The sequence below is a fragment of the Malaclemys terrapin genome, chromosome 10 (genome assembly GCF_027887155.1).
Source record: "Malaclemys terrapin pileata isolate rMalTer1 chromosome 10, rMalTer1.hap1, whole genome shotgun sequence".
In the NCBI taxonomy this organism is placed as follows: domain Eukaryota; kingdom Metazoa; phylum Chordata; order Testudines; family Emydidae; genus Malaclemys; species Malaclemys terrapin.
Genome location: NC_071514.1, coordinates 80,587,397 through 80,605,303, shown reverse-complemented (window position 1 = coordinate 80,605,303; position 17,907 = coordinate 80,587,397). Strand labels below are relative to the sequence as shown.

The 17,907-nt window shown below is 51.3% G+C and overlaps 1 protein-coding gene across 2 annotated transcripts in view; it reads right to left on the bottom strand.

Moving 5' to 3' along the window:
- The window catches only part of RAI1 (retinoic acid induced 1), a 132,555-nt gene extending 115,052 nt beyond the window's left edge, over positions 1–17,503 (bottom strand). For both annotated transcript variants that reach the window (XM_054042639.1, XM_054042638.1), the window contains exon 1: positions 17,256–17,503. The gene's annotated coding sequence lies outside the window, so the exon portion shown is untranslated. The remainder of the gene's footprint in view (positions 1–17,255) is intronic.
- Between the last annotated feature and the right edge of the window lie 404 nt (positions 17,504–17,907).

Sequence of the window (17,907 nt, the reverse complement as noted above, 5' to 3'; positions counted from 1 at the left end):
GTCTAGTCAGTGGTTTGAGCATTGGCCTGCTAAACCCAGGGTTGAGAGTTCAATCCTTGAGGGGGCCACTTAGGGATCTGGGGCAAAATCAGTACTTGGTCCTGTTAGTGAAGGCAGGGGGCTGGACTCGATGACCTTTCAAGGTCCCTTCCAGTTCTAGGAGATAGGATATCTCCATTATAAACTAAATAAACAGGGCTCGGCTCTGCTCTCTGGGCACTCCTGTGATACAATAATAAACAACAACAATCTGCCTAAGTAGATTGGAATCTTCTTAAGGTAACGACCATGTCTTCCTTTGCATTTCTACAACACCTGGCACCAATGGAGCCGCTCTGGACATAGGCGCCGACTCAGGGCTGGAGCATCCACGGAGAAAAAATGGTGGGTGCTCAGCACTCACCAGCAGCCAGCTCTCCCCTCCCAAACCAGCGCCTCCCACCCACCAGCGGCCCCGCCGATCAGCACCTCCCCCTCCCTCCCAGCACTTCCTGCCTGCTGCGGATCAGCTGTTCCGCGGCATGCAGGAAGTGCTGGGGGGAGGGAGGAGCGAGGGAGGGACGTGCTCAGGGGAGGAACAGGGTGGGAAGAGGCAGGGCAGGATAGGGGCTTGGGGGAAGAGGTGGAGTGGGGGCGGGAGGGCTGAGCCCCCCCCCGGCAGATTATAAAGTTGTTGCGGCTGGCTCTGGGCACCAGCACAATGCCAATAAGTAATAACTCCTCAGCCTTGGTAGTTCCCCACTGGCCACAGACACAGAGATTCCCAGTACAACTGCAGAGGGGCTTGAACCAGAATCCCAAACTCAGTCTAGAAGGGACTGATCTCTCTACGGTGGTCATAACTGGAAACCAAAACTGAACTCTGGCACAGGGCCATGCAAAATCTAGACATACAATTCAAATATCACACTCGGTGCCTTGATCCATCAAGGGATGAGTCCAATACACAGACAGGGAGGTAAATTAGAGATCCAAATATCATGATTTCCCTCCTACTGAATCGCTATCATGGACCAAACCAAGACCCCACATTTAGGTAGGACTTGAAATCCAGGTCTGAAATGTCCAGCTGCGGCTCCTATATTGTAAAACCTTTGCACAGCACTGAATCATAGAAATTGAAGCTGAAACCTGTGAAATCACCTATCCCATCTAGAGAACAGCGCAGGCTTGTTCCCTACAGCACATTCTCTGGCTCTTTGTCCAGTCCAGTTTTAAATGACACACGTGTCCACACATTCACCTCCTCCCTGGGAACAGTAGCACACAGCTTAACCAGATCTCACCAGTGGACAATATTTCCTAAGACTCACCCTGTACTTTTCCTTTCCTAATCCTCATTCCATTGCTGCTCGTCATGTCCGCTTGTACCAGTCTCTCCCTCCTTGGCATTTATATCCTCCAACTCTAGACAGTTATCATATTTCCCTTAGTCATCTGGCCAAGCGATGCACATTGATAACAGCACTTTCCCTTCTCTAGCACCTCCTATCTCGGGGTCTCCAAGCATTTTGCAAACGTTAACTAAATCAGTCTCGCAACGCCCTCGTGCAGTAGGTTAGTATTTCATCATCCCCACGTTACAGACGGGAGACGCTCAGGCATGGACTGGTTACAGGCCGGATCCTGCGAAGTTCTGGGTCACCTCAACTCCCACTGAACACAATGAGAACTGAGGGCACTTTGCATTTTATAGGATCTGCTCTTAAGTGACCGGAGATCACACTGGGAGTGAGTGGCAGAGCCAGGTCGGCACCTGAACCACAAGACCATCGCCCCTCCTCAAGAACCACAGCCCACCAAAATCAATGGCAAGGCTCCCATTGACTCCAATGGATCAGATCAGGCCCTGACTTGGGTTAGGGTAGTTTTTTTGGGACTGATCAACCAGCGAGCTGGGCTTTTAACCAGCAGTGGGCTGGGAGAAGGACTGATGCGGAGGGTGATCCTTGGTAAACCCAGCATAGCATTGCTGCCTGTCCCTCCCCACTTGCCTTTTTGTTATTGCAATTGGAAAATCACCCTCCCCGCCATTGTCCAGAGTGAGTCTGGCTCGCATCTGAGCACGGCAGCGCCCGGCCTGCTGTACTCTTGAGAACGGGATAGGAGACGCTTTGGGTTTTATTGAAGGCAAATTCAATGGCACGTGGAGGAAAGAGCCTTGAAAATCCACACCCCTCCTCTCCCCCCCGCAACCCCAAAAAGCAGAGACAGTCTTTGTTATTAAACCAATGCCTCCTTCCTATAGCTCTGCCTGTCGTGAGGAAATTTCTCACCAGTAGCAGCCGTCCCAGGGCTGTGACATTGCTGTAATGCTTGGCGCTCAGCTCTCGCTCTCTGGCAGCGGCAGCCGCGTCTTTTTGTCATTATTGGCTGTGATTGCAGGGGGTGCAAGCCAGCTCTCCCAGCGCTGACACAGAGCTGCCTCCTCCTCCCCCCTCGCTCTGGACGACCTGCCCTCGGAGAGGAGGGGGCGAGCGAGGGAGTCCGTCTGCCGCTACCTCCCCTCTGTGAGCTCCACATGCCCAAGCCCACATGGATAGGTAGGAGTCCCAAAGGGGCAGCTGGGACGCTCATTAGGAAAGTAGTGACAGATGCATTCGCTATTATAAGGTGGGGTGGGGGGAGGGGGAAGCTATCAGAACTACAAAAAAAAAAAAGCCTCACAGTTTTAACGCTGCCACATCCTTTTTTAAAGGATGTTGGAAAGCAGGAGGGATTGGGAAAATCTCTCTCGTGCCCATACTTCCTCCGTCTAACGTAACTTGCAATCCAGACCGGTATTTAGCATGTGCCCACCAGCAGTGTATCCAGCATTGACCATCCCACTGTGGAATACCATCAGGCCTCGCTGCTTGAGTTAGGTTTTTTTAATGGGACGGTGTTGGGTCTCCATCCCCCACCCCACCCCACATTGCCCCGGGTGCATCCAAGCCTCTCCCAAGCAAGGTCGCTGGGAGCCCAAAGACCGGCCATAAAACGGAGATACCAAGGTGCAGCTCAGAGAGACGACAGGTCCCAGCATGAGACGCACCTTCTGGATCTCAGCAGAGGCCGCTGGGATGGTACAGGAGCATCGCGTGCTGAGACCTGTCGGCCGTACAGGCTCCGGCAATGTGTTATATATAAGAGAATGGTCACAGGTCACATTGTATAACTTCAGAGTCTGTGCTCTGGCCACCTCTGCACGACGGAGGGAAGAGCCAAATCAACCCCACCTAATGCTGTTAAGAGAACAGCTCTAGTGATAACCAGAGAACAACAGATGCTGCACCTGCAAGACAACTCCAACACAACAGTCGGAATTCACATCGCCACCGCAAAGACCCTTCTACAAACAGCAGCAAGACTCTGGGATCAAAACGCTGCTTCCCAAAACTCTCTCCCAGCACATCTATTGCTTTCCCAGATTGTGTTTTTCATTATTATTATTCTACGACACAGAGCGCTGCTAGTACCTAATGCAAGAGGGGCTATTTACAGCTGCAATCATGTCTCCTGATCTTCTCTGCTCCTGCTTTTTAAAATAGGCTGAGATTTTTAAACCCAACTGGGGGGACTTTTCCCCCCCAACTCCCAATAGGAGCTGTGGGGCTAAATGCCCTAGTTGCCTTCAAACTGCAATCAGAATCTATAAACCTAGGTATAACAAGCAAAAATCTCCCCACTGGTGAAATTCTAGCCGGCCCTCAGATGCCTTCCAACAACCCCAAATGAGCCAGTCCTATTGTGTGCATAAATCTTCGCATGGGGCCCACACGCCTCCGTGCTATTGATAAAGTGAAACGAGTCTTAAATATTTAATGAGCGAATAAACCTGTTAAGAGGATATGATGAACTGCATGCCACAGCTCTGCATTTCAGCTATCCCCACTGTACCTTTACAGGGGTTTTATTTTTAAGGGAAATCATCAGCAGCAGCTGCTGTTGGAAGCACGAGGCCACGGAGCGTGTGTGCTGTACCAACAAGAATGCTAACACAATGCTCCACTTTGGAGGCATAAATATGCCATGCCAGTGTATGTTATTAAGTGGGGGGAAGGGTGGGGCCTTACTGACTCACACTGATACCGAAAGAGAAAAAAAAACAACCACCCTAGAACTGAAGCGATTCTACAAGAGGTAGCAGGAGCCAGCCTGCCGGTTAGAGAAAATGTCTGAACTCTGTGCACCATTTAGTTTTGATTTCTAAATGGGAGAAAGGCTGCTCTTGTGGTCAAAGCACCAAGAATCAAGAGACCTTGGGTTCCATTTCCAGCTGTATCACAGATCTTCTGCGTGACCACAGGCAAGTCACTTGGGTCATAAACTGCCCTGACTCCAACTCTGAGAGAGACGTCTGGAGTCTTGTTTGCACAGGGTGTAAATCAGGGAAGTATTCGGTCCTTGATCTCTCTCTGCTTTACTTGCATCCTATTCTGCAATGAATGCCGAGGATCAGAATCTACAGTATAAAATGGGATAAAAACACGGACCAGACTCAGAGAGCGCTTTGGCTCAACTAAAAGGTGTTTGTAAAGCACAAGATCATGAGATGAAAGGGTTTATAAGCAAAGTATTGTTATTATCAATGTCTTTTTACAACATTATTTTTATGTATTAAGATTATTTTGATGATTATTATTACTGGAACTAGGGGAATTCTGCAAAAAAGTCTCCATAAACCTTCACTCGAATTTTTACATAAATGAAATTCAGTTGCACTTGTACCACTTTTGTGTTTACATTCTCTGAATATTGTTGCCGATTCGTTTATCAGCAGGAATATTCGCCAAAACAGGTATTTTTTGAACAGGGATTGCAGGATATTTGGAGAAAGTGGATTTAAAATTCTTATTTGCAAGCACTTGCACCAGAAACCTGACTCTAAGAATTACACTCATCCAATCAGGAAAAAGAAACATATCATGTGACTTAAGAGGCCAGTTAAAACACCGCTAATTTCTGAAATTGCATATTCACAATGAACACCTCACAAAAAAGCAAACCTCAAGAATTATTTGCAGAAATTATCTGGATTATAATTTTGAATAACGAATACAATTGGGGGAACTCAGAAAGTCATTTTGAATAATGAATGCAACTGGAGGAAAGCACAAATGACTTGTGAACAGAAAAGAAGTGAAATTCATTGAATAATTGTTACGAATTATTCACGTAGCATTAATTATTATATGATACCAGTGCCCAGATGCTAAGATAGATAGATCGATCCCACAACATTCTTGGTACTGTACAAAAACACAGATGAATACACTACACTACAGCTTCAAGATGTATAGTATTTTTCATGCAAACTCTAATCCAAAACACTTTCCAGAATTAACAGTAACAGCAAAATAAATTACGTATTGCAGGCAAGGGGGAAATTATTTGCAAACCAGTGGCAAGTTAATGAAGCAACGAGATACAGGAAGGCTGCACCAGGTGACAGATGCTCTTGCACCAAAAGTAGTTTGGTTGCGTGTAGGGACCAAATGTAGAGAAGCAGAAGGATGCTGAGACAGGCTGGGCTGAGAGGGTTTAAAAACAAGGAAGGCATTTCGGAACTGGGTCTTGGAATGAACAGGGGAGCCAATGCTGGCATTTGAGATTGGGGTGATCTGACAGAGTCCTGGTTTTGCTTGAGAGAGCGGGCTACACCTTTCTGTCCGTGCTGGAGGCTGGACAGTTGGAACTCAGGGCAGCCTCAGAATACAGAGTTGGATGAGTAAGAGGAGAGAAAGGTAAAAAGCGGAAGGCCGGTGTGACAGATTTAGCCATTTCCTGCAGTATCCTGGACAAACCTTATTGAATTAAGTTAAAACCTTATCAAATTATGTTTAAGCATTTTAGAAGTGCACTGTATTAAAAATGCAAATATTTATGTACTATTGTGGGATTATCTAGAACGTCTCTGGGGGGCGGGGGGAGAGACATGACTAATATAAACCCTGGGAAGTGTTCTGAGTCTTTTAAACAGTGGTGCCAGACAAGAACGAACTCTCTGCTGAGTGGGATTCCTAGGAAATACATGGGAGGAGAGGAATACGAATGTTCACCTCCAGACCAGACATGCCAAACCCGTGGAAAAAAAGCAGAAATTGGGCTTGGTTTTCGATTAATTGGCTTGTTAGTTTTTGGCTTGTAGCTTGTTTGGCTTGTTTGGCTTGTAGCTTGTTGCTTCTTTTTATTGATTGGCTCCCGGCAAGAAGGGGCAAGGGGTAGGGAGAGTCAGGGGTGCACAGCGGGCCCACCACAGTCCCAGACTGCAGACCGGGGGGGATCTAGTCACAGTGTGTTGGGGTTCTTAGGGACTGGCTTGTTTTGAACTGAGATTAGCTTGATTTTTAGCTTACTGTGAAGTTGGGGTGCTTATTTACTGTGTGAAAATTGGCAACTGTGCTCCAGACCCAACCTTTTGAAGCTATGTCCAGAGGAGTTAACCCATCATCTGTTCCCAGGGTCCCAAGGTCAAAGGCCCAACCTGTATAAAGCAGTGACTCTCAGATTCATAGGGGGGTTTGTTCTGAGCAAAAGGTGTTATGAACTTGTAACCACAGAAAAACCTCTGCGTGGGATTTGAAGGACCCTGCCAGAGCCCACGGCAGCGTTGGGATGATCTCTGGTAAGCTTATTAGCACGCATGCAGGTTCTTGTATTGGTTTTAATATGTTTTCTCTGTAATGCTTTCACCTGAAGAATACATGTGCTTGCTTAGAGAGCACTGCGTGGTAACGTCTAAGTGTGGGCAATTACGCTGCTTATAGTCTCTGGGGAGAAAGCGAAGCAGGCCTGTGTTGGCTGTCCGGCTCGCTGGGGACCTCAGTGTAGGCAGGGAGATGTGCAGCCTGGAAAAACCCATCAGGAGGGAGAGAGACGCAGGTCTCTACACAAGCGAGGTGACAGCTTAGGAGCCGGGAACCTACAGTGGGTGTCGTTGCTGGACCATGGAGGGAGAGTACTTCTGTGACTGCCCTGACCTGTGACAGATGGCCAAGTGGGTAAGACTGCAGTCTGGGACTTGGGAAACCAGGGTTCAATTCCCTACTCTGCTACAGACTCCCTATGTGACCTTGGGCAAGTCACTTAGGCCTAGAGCCTCAAAGGTATTTTGGCACCTAACTCCAATTGATTTCAACAGGAGTAAGGCCTCTACATATCTCTGAGGAGCTGGGCCTTAGTCCTTCAGTTCCCCATCTGCCTAATGGGGATAATAGCACTGACCTACCTCACAGGGCACGTGAGGATATATACGTTAAAGACTGAGGCGCTCAGATACTCTGGTGATGGGGGGGGCATGGTAGTCAGATGAGATTTTGTCAGATCCCAGCACAGCTCTGTACTTCCCGCTGTACCAGACTGAGTCAAATCCCCGGCCTCCTCACGGAAGTGGTTAGAGCAGCCTTCCAACCTGTTTTAATGTGTCTGTAGTGAGGAAGGGCTGAGCAGCCAGAGGCAGGCAGCTTAGCCTGACCTGTCCTTTTCACTAGGAGTCAAACGCTAGGGGCTTAGTTTGATTTTATTACACGGTGGGTTTTGTACGGCCTTCGCCCAGCTCGGCCGCTGAATCCCCAAGGGGGCTGGTCTTGCGCTAATGGGGAGGTAGGTCTGAACTAGGGAGCAGGCTGGTAGGGGGCGGTGTCAAGGCAGATGGAGCTGTGAGAAGGCAGGCGTTTCAGGGAGGCAGCTGAGGAAGGAAGGTGGGACTGGAGCCTGCATTTGGGGGCCAGCTGAGAGGAGAGACATAGGGCACGAAGGGGGCCCTGGGCATGAGAGTGAGTCGGGGCAAGCTGTTAGGGTACACGGCTGCAGAGGACACGGTGTGAATACAGAACTGCTGCTAGGTCGGGGAAGGCTGAAGGTGTGTAGAGAGAAGGGCAAAAGGAGCAGGGGGCATGTTTGGAGGAAGGGGGCTGCACTCAGGAGCTGGGGGCGCTGTCACGACAGCCATGCCAAAGCTAGTCGGATGGAACAGCTGACTGACACCAGTGCATCGCTAGGCTGATTGGAGAAACAGCATCTGTCAGTCACCAGCCAAGTGGATCCGTTAATTTGCACTGCCGCCTCCCATCTCTCCTTCTCTCGGTTTCTTTCATCACTGCTAGAACCACTATAATGGGCCTTTCGTTCCTTTGTGTTTCTCTTTCTTTTTCACCCCTTCTTCTGCGCTGCTCTGCTGGAAAAAATACCAATGAGGGGTCCCGGCTTTAGACCAAAGGGCTAGTACATCCTCACTCGGAGCGGGGGATTGGAGAACAGCGGCCTAAGCTAACAGGGCTTGTCCATCCTGAAAAGGATTAAATGTCTTTTAAAGGTCTCCGTGGACCTTCCCAGCAGGTGGCAATGAACTCCACTGAGCCTTACAAAGGCTGACAGGTCCTGTGGTGCCCATTTTGCATGTGGCTTGGTTAACGCCATCGATAATAGCGCTGGTGGCCTGTTTCCCTGGCAGGCAGAGTGAACCAAGAGCAGCCAAGCTGGCAAGAAGTGACCACAGTGTAGCCTGACGAGGCCCAGGCCTGTTCTTACATTTAACATGGAGGTCTGGCCCTTGCTGACTACATGTTCCAGCATGCAATGCTCCAACTGGATCCAAGTGAAAGTCCCCTGGCTCAAGATGGAGCACTGAATGCTTGGAGCCCCATTCTCTGTGTCGGAATCCCACGGCTGTGTCAAAGATGGGAATTCTGCAACTGGTGCCCTATTTTTGCAAAACTCTTTGCTAGTAGCTCACTTTCCCTCCACTGGGCAAAGCCTGTTGGTACAGGGTGGATCATGGGTAACACTGTCTGAGGATACGGACTACGGACAGGTATTACTGCTGTAATCAAGTGTGAGAACACGGGAGTGCTGGGCTGATAGGAGACTGGTTTTATTTCCTGGCCCAAGTGACACGAATGTCTTACCCCAGGTCACATGACAGGGGTTAGCTAGCATCGCACCTTCCCTTTCTTGTGAAAAATCAAATGCAACAAAATAAAGTCAACCAAAACCACCCACCACAAACCAATGCTGGCAGTTACCAAGGCACACAAATAGAGACGGCCAGGGTGAAGGCCATCAAGAACTATTGCACCATCTCTGAATCTCAGGGGTTTTCTGATCACACAGACACTTCTTGATAGCCAAACAATTCCTTTGGCTGTGATCTGTCTGGCTGTGGAGGCAGGTCTGCCACCTGGGGCCTACCTTAGCTGGTTTTGTCATTGTCAATAAACTAGAGGGGCAAGTGTTACTTTGGTGAGTGCATGGTCACCTGCAGCACCATTCTGAACGTCCTAAAGAGAGAGACCAGCTTTTTTTGGTTTGCTTCAACTGTCTTTTGTTCCTCCAGCAGTACTGACCCTGAGGGTGGGTTATGATGTATGACACTGATGTGGACAGTATAGTCGTTGGCTTGGCTGCTTGCCAGCCAATCTCCTCAGCGTTTTGTCCTTATAATTCTCCTCCTCTAATTTCCTGGTGTATAGCTCTTTTGCAGCTACTTCAGGGTACACGCTCGTTGGCTCTAGAAGCTTGCTACAGCAGATGCAGGCATTATGGTGTTTGTCCTTCAACTCGTAAGTCTCTGAACTGGTGATCCCAATAAAGCATTGTGAGATGCGCTTTCATTGGAACGGGTCCAAGTATCTTCTATTTGTACCAGCTTTTGATGAGTGTGCACAAAAAGGGCTTGGCATAACGTGCTTGGACTGATGCATCAGAAAGAACGGTTGAAATTCACCATTCATGAATCGAGGGCCACTCAACTGGAATCCCATGGTGAGCAAACTACATTTTTATAATGTGGTGTTGCTTTGCTACTTGATGTGTAGTGCAACAGACCACATTTTTAAAAAATTGAGTAGCCCACTAATAAGAGGTAATCTTTCCTATTTCGTTCCCACTGAGACCAACCTTGGACTAAGGGCAATTAGGAATCTCACTGTGGCTTCAATGGCTCTTTTTGCATTCTCTTTTCTGTGTTTATTGCCGTTTCATATTTGGATACATTATCTGGTCACAGTAGGCCATCTCAGACTCTGTTCTTACACTTCTCCATACGCAAGTAGGCACCGGGGATGACGCTTAGTATTTTCAGATTCCCTTTTCACCTCTTTTGGCAGAGCCAAACAGTGTCCCCTGGAAGGGCCGTATCAGTCAGGGAAGTGATACTGCACCTGCTCAAGGCTCACAGAAGATTCCGCATGGGGAAGGGGAAAAAAAAATCAGCATCTTTTCCTTCAATGGAAAAGCTTCCAAAGATGGGAAATCATGCCGGGGAAACGGAGAGCATCCCAAACTCAATGGGCTCTCCTGAGGTCTCCCAGAGTAGGAATGCCCAAATGGATTAACCTCAGCAACAGCTTGGTGGCTATGGTGTTTGCATAATACAACAATGTTATGCGTCAAATAGTGCCTTTAATCCAAGACTCTCAACGCCTTACAATGGTGGGTAGCTATCATCATCCTTGGTTTGCTGATGGGGAAGCGGAGGCCTGGCACTGTTAACCGAGTAGTTCAAAGTCACAGTGTGAGTCAGCAGGAAAACCAGGGAGCAGAACCCTGGCGTCCTGATGCTGTAACCATCAGACTAGGCTCCCCATGCTTTGAGATCTCAGCAGATGATTGCCAATCTGGCTGAATTTCCTCTCTTCCTCTCTGGGAATCCGGCTCAGCTCCTCACAAAGCCCCATCTTTGGTCGGTCTCTCTCTCTAGACTGAGTCCTTGCTTTGCTACCAGACAGGCCCGCTTCCTCTCCGCCATTGCATAATGCCTCTCCGCTGCCCCAGCCTTGCACCAGAGCCAGTCAGCTGGGGAGGGAAGACGGTCACCAGGACTGCCAGATTTCCCTCCGCATCCCACAGAACCCTTCTCCGTTGTGACACGAGCGGCTTGCGTCAGCTCCACCGTGGCTGGAAACAGCAGGGCTGACAATGACATTTGCTGCCGAACGCCTGACATTGAACTCAGCCAGTTAGAACATCGGGTGTCTCGCTGGCAGCAGCAACCGCTCAGCTTCGACACCGCCAGCCAGCGCGGGGACAGGGGAGGGAGGGGAATGAAAAAGCAGAAGCGGCAGCTAGACAGCTGCCTCCTCCTCCTCCTTTTGTGCAGAAATGTGTTTTTGTTTGTCAGTCAAACAGATTGTTTCCCCCTTCTTCACAGGCCAATTGTTTCTGCTGCCACGAGATAAGGGATTGAAAAGGGCTATATTTTGATGGTTCTGAATCTGGGACCTCAGAATTGGAGGGTAGACATTGAGGGGGAGGAGATTCATGTTCAAATTGTCCCTTTTTTCCCTTTCTCCCTCCTTCTCCTGCCTGGAAGCTGCTTCTGCCTCCCAGCTCTCCTGCTATTTAATCTCTGCGTCTCTGGTGCACTCAGGAGGTTTATGCCGTTTCGTCCTCTTTGCACCTGCTGCCGAGAAGAGTCCTTCTGTCACCTCGCTGGTCTCTCGCCACGGCTCCTCCCTCCATTCTCCCACTGAAAAATACCAGCAGAGCAGAGCTGGACCCACTGCAGACGTACATCGAAGGGTGAGGCCTTGGTGAGGTTGTCCCCCCATGGTGAAGATTTTGTGCAGGAAGCTCCTAGGAGGGTCAGTTACAGTAAATGGAGACGTGGAAATAAACTAGTTGGTAGGAACAAGACTTCATCCCAGGAAGATCAGGACTAGCAAAAGGCCAGCGCCTAGGACACGCCACCAAAACAGTGTTGACGTCCAAGTTCAGCTGGAGGGAGAGTCTTCTGCAATAACCCATCTTGACTGCTTCCCCAAAAATTAATACTGGCGATACTTAGGCCGATTACACCGAGTTTCTGGGACTGTGGAGAGATGAGAAGCTGGGGCTGAGACCCACCAAACTCTGTATTATTAGGATAAGTGAATTATTTATGTTCTGGGAGCACCCAAAAGACCCAATCGGGATCAGGGCTCGTGGTGCTGGACTCCGAACAGACACAGATAAAGAGAGTCCCTGCCCTAGAGGCCTTCCATCTAAGATATCGGGTCGCACTGGAACTTGTGGGGATCAGTCACTGATGCGAAGGCCCCGAGCGAGAGTCCCTTTGCTCCTGTATACTGGTCCCATCTTGTTTAATTATCCAGTGCTCGGGAGCAGAGGGAGGGGCTTTGCCTCCCATCCTCTGGGGATCACAGCCTGGAAGGGGCCAGCACGGTTCATATCCAGCTCATAAGCCTCTCAGAGCTCAGGCTTGAGGAGTGAGATTCACTCAATTAATTTTGCTTTGGCAAAAAGTCCATTTTTATTGCTATTTCATGCCTTCAGTATAGATTTTCTCTGCTTGTCTCAAAGGGATAATAAAACCCGACTCGTTCTTTTTATAAGAAGTCTCACACTCCCTCTCGCATTGGGCTGTCATGTTCCCCACCTATACATGTAAATTTAAAGGCAAAGAGTTGTCATTTAAAGACAAAAAATGACTCAGAAAGCCAATCTGTGAGCAAAACCCATCATATCCTGGCTCTCAAACTAGGGCACCCAAACTTGGTGACATCAAGGGCTGCCCTGTCAACCTCTAACTGGCCTAGAATGGAGCAGCCTGGAGCTGTCCGTCCTATTTATTAGGGTGGCGTGGCTTGGGAGACAAGTCCTAGCAGGCCATGCTCCATCTTGCTTCAAAACTGTTAAGATCAAGATGGCCGAGGGCCTGCTGGGAGCCGCACTCCCACATTACAGGTGATGGCTGCTTGGGCTGCATTCGGCTCCTTGTCCACACTTTGGCTGTCTTTGCTGTGAAAAGTTCCACCTGGATGTGCTAGGCCTGATTCCCTTCTACCTCATGCCTCGGGCCCTATTGACCATTGCTGTGCAGTGCTAACACAAAGGGAACAGAGCTGGCTCCAGGAACAAGGAGTGTTGCGGCGTGGGCTGGGGATAGGGCATGCGTGGGCTGAAGGAGAGGGGACAGGAGCCGCCCCCAGCTATTCCATCCCCCTGCAAAACCCTATTGGGGCCACTGCAGCAGGGTTGCAATTTAAGGGCGTCCCTCAGAGTTGTCCTTGCCTGCATTAGGGGTCACAATGAATAAGGGAGGTGCAGACTGTCTCTCCTCTGCGGCTGCCAGCACATGGATGATTCCTGGTGTTGTCACTTACATAGACGGAAAGTGGGTGTAGGACTGCACCATTCCGACATGGCAGTGTTTTCACACTCAGGGTAAATGACAACCCAAGGTGCAGGGCAGTGGGGAATCGGGTGTCAGCAGCTGATATGAATAAGGAGAAGACTTCAGCTGAAACAAAGTCTGTATTTCCCAGCTGTAACTGTATGTTTGCTACAGCAACCTGCATCTATGGGCTTAACCCTGCAGCAGGGCCTACCTGCAAACACTGGTCCTGATTCTCCTGTCACTTACGCTGGTGTAAACCAGGAGTAAACGCCAATGGAGTTAATGAAGCAACGTCTGTACAAAACCAGGCAAGGCCCTGACTTCAGGGTGGTGTTTTGCAGAAATGTAGCTATATCAGCGTAGCTGCATCAATGCAAACCGTTAGCACAGATATGCTGCGCTGGTTTGAAAAGGGGCTTTTCTCTGTATAGACCAGGGTAAAGTGAGAGGCAAATCAAGCCCAGCTGGTGAGGATCTGACTGTTTACGGTAGATTATAAATGTGAAAGTTTGAGAGGAATCATTTTTTTTCGTTTTTTTTTCCCCACCTAACCTGCCCCCGCACCTCCTTTTCCAACCCAGCCTGTCAGCTGTTCTGTCGGGTCGCTTTTCCACTTCGTTCTGTGAATGCAAAGCCTCCGCGGCCAGGCATGCAGCACCCGCAGCGAGAGGAAACCCACAGATGGGTCTGCTCCTGCAGGTGTGGCTGCAACTGACAAAAGTTTTAAAGGTGGCCTGTGCTGGAATGGGGGAAAACGATAAGAGCGAGGAAACCCGTGAGAATAAAACCCTGGTTAACTGAAACTCTCAGGGTCCAGAGGTCGGTTACTGGCATGTCTCATGCCTAGGGCTCAGTTTCACGGTGCTTTCAGGAGTTCACGTATGTGAAGCTTCAGCCTGGTTCTACCAGTTAAACGAACCCTCTAGTATCCCAAAGGTTCGGGTGTTTCCACTGACAAGCGCATGAGCAGGATTCACAGCTCACCCTCCCTTGTCTTTAACAGCCAAGCACTAGGTGGTTACAAAGATGTAATTTAACTAGGGATGGTCCGGAATGTAAAGCCTAGATCTAAGTAGGCCTGTATTTTGGAGAAGTTTGGGTATGGATCCAAACTTCATGGGTGACCCCTATATGGAGTGGAACCAAAACCCAGATCTGAATATCCCCAGATAAGAACCTAACATTTGCAGCTCAGAAGGAGGTTTAATGCAGGAGAAAAGACTGCCTTTGCAGGGCTCTCAATGAAGTAGCATGTGACGTCCCATCTACAAGGATAAGCCTCTAGGCTGCCTTCTTCCAGCCCGTGGCTCCCCACACTTGGGCTCTGGCACCAGTTTGTGGGGGAAATCAAAATGGACCCAGTTACTCAATCTACAGAGTAGTAGTAGAGTGGCTCAGAGACAATGAGTGGTGGGGACTTTTGGGAGAGGCAAACCATTTACCTGAGTGCAAGGTGTGTGACAGATGGGCCCCTTAAAATACATGTTTAGCAGCAGTTGCCCTGCCTAGATGAACCCAGAAACTCTTTTCTGAAAGCTGTGGATTCTGAAGGGGAACACTGTGTGGATTTCCAACTATACTGGGAGATGCAGCTTATGGGTGAGACATTGGACACAGGCCCTCGGCATGGGTGGTCCCTTCACGAGACAAGGATGGCATCCGTAGTTCTTTTGTAACTAAATTCCCAATTTAGACCTATTCTACTTCTCTAAATTTCCCCATGTAGCTTTGAGCGGGTGTAGTATTCGTCCTCATTTCCTGTTCTGAACAACTCATGTCCCACCCCAGAGGAAGCTGCATTTGGTTGCTGAAGTGACCCCAGTGCAACCTGCAAAGCACTTTGCAGGCCTCCTGGACAAAAGGCAGTAGAGAAACATTAAGTCATTGTCATTATATCACGCGGCTGCTATTTTTAAAGCCTTGTCTTAATGTAGTTGGGGACCTGGGTATCCTTTTGTCAGTGGGAGATTCAGTGGGGTAGGAGAGAGACCTACCATAAGACAGGTCCTTTTCTCCATTTTTACCGGCTGCTTAGTATCCTTTTCTAACCCATCCCCCAGCATAGCTCAGGCTACATTTTCATCAGCCATTGGGGGCAATGGCTGAGCGATTAAGGCACGACTACAATCCTGAAGGTTTGCATTTGAGTCTCGCTCTATCTCACACTGAAAAGGTCACCTCCAGTTCACCCCGCTGCAAAATGGGTACCCAAACCACCAGGTTAGGGCAGTCAAAAGCAGTGGGACATGATGCAGGCCACATCGCTTCCTCCTGTGCCTTGACTGGGACAAGGGACATGCTTCAATCACATCAGCCCAATGAGCCAATGGCTCAGGGGAACTTTGATTGGTATAAACGAGGGAAGTCCAGCGGATAGGACCGGGACATCGAAACTTCTGGGTTTTAGACCCGTCTCTGCAACTGACCCATGGGGAGACCCTGGGCATAACCGCTCCTGTCCCTCTGCTTTCCAGTCTTTAAAATGGGGAAAACAACATTTTTATCCCCATTTGTAAAGTATTTTTAGGAACAATAAATGAGAATGAAAATCCTTCCTGTTACGGTGCCCTGGGCACGGATCATTACGTGACCCAAGAGCCAAATACAACTCACGGACCATCCCTTCCATCACAACAGCAAGGACGATGTCTCAGGTTCTAGCACTACATTGGTTCTGTTCAGATGTTGGGGGGGGGGGGGCAGGGCTGTATTATTACTATTATTATTATCCCTGGGGTGGGTAGGATCCTGCTCCTCACAATGTGCCGTCAGGGAGGCACTTTTACAGGCAGCGCCGAAGACATGCAGCATGAGGCGGCGGCTGGGCGCTGAAGGGTCTTTACAGCTGGCTGTAGGCAGGAACAATTGGATCTGCCTTGTGAGAGGTTCTGCACCTTTGGGGGCCCCAATGTGATCCTACACCTGAGTACAGGGCTCCATTCTGGGCAGTCACAAGAGGCCAGCTGGAGGGGCAGGTTGCTTGTCAGCAGCCACCAAGGGGGCAGGTAGGGCCCACTGGCCGCTGCAGGCTTTTGCAAAGAAGGGATTGATCGTGTCTCAGGGGCCCCTTGGTGGTCCTGTCCAGGCAGCAGGGAGCAAACACACCCCCCAGCAGTTCTCCGGCTCTGACGTCAATTAAAGGCTCCGACAGGTCCGCGACGTCAGCCAAGATGTATTGCAAACAGATGGAAAGCCCTTGAAAAGTCAATTCCTCGCGGAAGGGAAATAATATACAGTGTCTCCTTCAGGCTGACACTCGGGCCGCCTGGTGCAGGGGGCTGTTTACTCGCTAGGGAGAGACCTCAGAGCTCCCACTGCCTTTTCTGTCTGGGGATTTCTGTGCTGTAGCCAGCGCTGCACAAAATCAGGTCTGCGGCTGCAAAATCTGCTCCAGCCGAAGAGGTAGACGGGGGCGGGGGTGCCAGGGCTCCCAGGCCGGGGGTCCGCAAACTTTATTGTGCAATGCAAAGTTCTGTCCCGGTGCTAGAGGGTTTGGGTCAGGGTCTCCCTGTGCTAGAGGGTTTGGGTCAGGGTCTCCCGGTGCTAGAGGGTTTGGGTCAGGGTCTCCCGGTGCTAGAGGGTTTGGGTCAGGGTCTCCCTGCGCTGGCCCTGGCTTGGGAACGGCCGCAGGAGGGAAAGAGCTGATCAGCTGCAGGGCTTGTCTTGTTCCTCTGCCCGGGAGCCAGGCACGGGCAGACGCCGGGCTAGGCTCGTGGGGGTGGGTGGAAGGGAGAGAAGCGCAGCTCGAGGGCTCCCCGGGAAGTTGGCAGCAGGGCCCGGGCTGGGGGACGGGACACGCCCCCGCAGTTTGGGAATCACGGGGGGCCCGGAGCACAAACCCCGCGCGCCCCGGGGCTGGGCTGCGGCCGGCCGGCCCGCGGCGACGTGGAGTCAATGGCAGCCAGGGGCTCTCGCCTCCCCGCGGGGCCCCGGATCGGTCTCCGGAGCCGGGCAGCGGAGGCACGCAGGGGCGCCGCCGGAGCCAGAGTCGCTGTCCCCGGCCCGACCCCGCTGGCTGCTCCCCGGCGCCTTGTCCGCCAGCCCGGCCCGGAGCCCCAGGGCACGCTCGGGCCTCGTCTCCCCGGGGAGCTGCCGCTGTCGCAGCCCCGTGCGCTCCGCTCCCCCCCGCAGCCGGGCGAGGCTCCGCCGCTCTTACCTCGCTCCGCCGCCGCTCACCGCAGGCGCCAAGCGGGGCAGCCGGGCCAGGGACGCGGGGCGCGGAAGCTCCTCCGGTGCCCATCCATGGGAGCGCCCCCCGCGGCCGGATTTCCTCCCCGCCTCGCTGCGCTGCGCTGCGCTCCCCCGGCGCGTCCCGCGGGCCGGTCAAGGACTGCGCCCCCCGGGCTTGGCCCCGCTCCGCCTGCAGCCGAGCGCGCTCCGGCGCGGGTGTCGATGGCAGCCCGATCCCACTTCGCACAGGAAGGGCGAGCGGGCGAGGAGGGGGGGAGAAGAAAGTTAGAGGCATGGCTGGATGCTGTCGGAAGTGCACGCTCATGTTTCCCTCCGGGGAAATCCAGGTGTTCTGCCCGGGCCGACAGCCCCATCTGCCGGCCGGCCGGCCGGCTCGCCCACGTGGCCCTGCCCGTTGGGGTTGCAAAGCTGCCCCGCCGTGGGATGGGCCTGGGGGGTCGAGCCTCCCAGCCGCGGCCAGGCCAGCCCGCTGGGGGTACCCCGCACGCAGCCTCCCGCGGGGCGCTTGTAGCAACGAGCGATCGGCTCCAGAGAGGGTTGACTTTGGCTTTCCTAACTTCTAGCTGGAGACAGGGCACTGAAGCGCCTGGTTGAGCGGAGGTGGCTTATTCCAGCTG